Raw genomic sequence first — 1,815 nt, 5'->3', positions numbered from 1 at the left:
AATTAGGCTTAATCTCCTCCTTCTAGGCTGGGTTACTCTCATCCGGTCTGTCCTTAAATTGTCAAATATCCCATTCCTGCATTTCTTGTGTTTTCTCTGCTCTGATCCTTCTTCAGCTCCATATGCCTATCTTCTTGTTCAGATGATCCGTGATCTTCTTGTTCAGATGATCCGTGGTCTTACAGAAGGCAGAGGAAGGAACGATAAGGTTAGATTAAGTAGATTCTCACACAAGGCAGAGACTTGCTTTTCTCCATATCCTCCCTGATGGCATTTTATTGGCTTTGATAGCTGTAGAAGCTTAGTTCAGGATTTTTCTGGCAAAATTCCCAGAGAGCTGGGTTTATCTAAACTACCTAATATGCAGCATTTGCAAATAATTATTAATAGATGTTTGCATTTTCATTCTTTATGAATGCTGCTGCGGGGTGATTTTGTAATTCAAGGGGGACGTGGTAAGTGTGGCTTGTCATCCTTCACACCTCCCTCAGTGTCTTTTCCATCTCAGCTGACGGCAGCTCTGTCCTTAGGCTGCTCTCATCAAAATCCCCAAGGCGTCCTTGACTCCTCTCCTTTGTTCATCCCCCAGGTCCAATCCATAAGCAACATCTGCCTGCTTTGCCTTCGAAATATATGCAGGAATGACTCTCCCCGGCACCTGGTCACAGCCCCCGCCATTTCTCACCTGGACCAGTGCAGTTGCCTCTTCCTCAGGCTCCAAGCTTCTGCTTTTCTTTCCCTGTGTCCTCATGGCCAGGGGGAGACTGAGAACAACTGAGTCGGGTCACGTCTCTCCTCCATTCAGAACCCCTCGTGACTTCCACATCACTCAGGATAAAAGCCAAAGTCGTCTCTGTAATCCACAAGGCCCTGCATGATTTGCCCTTACCTACTTATCTGTACATAGCAAGCATGTGCCCACCTCAGGACCTCTGCACTTGCTGTTCCCTCAGCCTGAATGCTCTTCCCACAGATGTTTTTTTTTAGACGAGGCAACCCTTGGTTGACCTCACAGATTGCAAGGACCTTGTCAGCTTAACAATCCCTTATTGTCATTATTTTTTTATGCCTACAGCACCTGGTCTTCTAGGTGGTCTCCCATCCAAGTACTAAGCAGGCCCGACCCTGCTTAGCTTCCGAAATCAGACGGGATTGGGTTTGTTCAGAGTGGCATGGCTGTAGACTCTTCCCGCAGATTTTTGATGTCTCCTTTCCTCACTTCCTTTAAGTTTCTGCTTAAATGTTACCTTACCAAGGAGTCTTCCCTGATCATCCTCTCTGAACCCCTCACCCCAATTTTACTCCCATGCTCTACTTCATGTTTCTATAGCATGGTTGCCATATTAAATAATTATTGGTTTATTGTCTATTTTTTCCAGTTAGAACGTCACCTCTGTGAGGGCAGGGATTTGAAGTTGTGTTGTTCTGGACTGTGTCCCTGGTGCCTTGAACAGCTCCTGGCACGCAGTAGGTACACAATAAATATATGTAATATATGAGGAGTAGAAACATCTCTTCAAATGTTTCAAATGGCAGAGTCCATTTGCACAGCCAATCTAAAATGACACTTGGAAGTACGTATCATGGATCTGTCTGACAAATGCAGCAATTCCACTCCTGACCCAATAATTCCACATGTGGGTCAATATCTTTGTGTTCGAAACACCAAGACACAACATTGCTCATTGCCTTATTGCTTTTAAAAGCATCTAGTTGGAAACATTATTAAAAGTTCATAAAAACGAACAAGTAAGAAGTAAATGTAGCTCTTAAAATGATGGTTACAATATGATATTAAGTGAGAAAGTGATAGAG

At 43.9% G+C, this 1,815-nt stretch overlaps 1 pseudogene; it reads right to left on the bottom strand.

Annotated features, from left to right (window-relative positions):
* Positions 1 to 1,066: 1,066 nt before the first annotated feature.
* LOC111732690 lies at positions 1,067 to 1,184 on the bottom strand (annotated as a pseudogene).
* Between the last annotated feature and the right edge of the window lie 631 nt (positions 1,185 to 1,815).

The sequence above is a fragment of the Pteropus vampyrus genome, unplaced genomic scaffold (genome assembly GCF_000151845.1).
Source record: "Pteropus vampyrus isolate Shadow unplaced genomic scaffold, Pvam_2.0 Scaffold482, whole genome shotgun sequence".
Taxonomy (NCBI): domain Eukaryota; kingdom Metazoa; phylum Chordata; class Mammalia; order Chiroptera; family Pteropodidae; genus Pteropus; species Pteropus vampyrus.
This window is presented reverse-complemented; position numbering and strand designations above follow the sequence as displayed.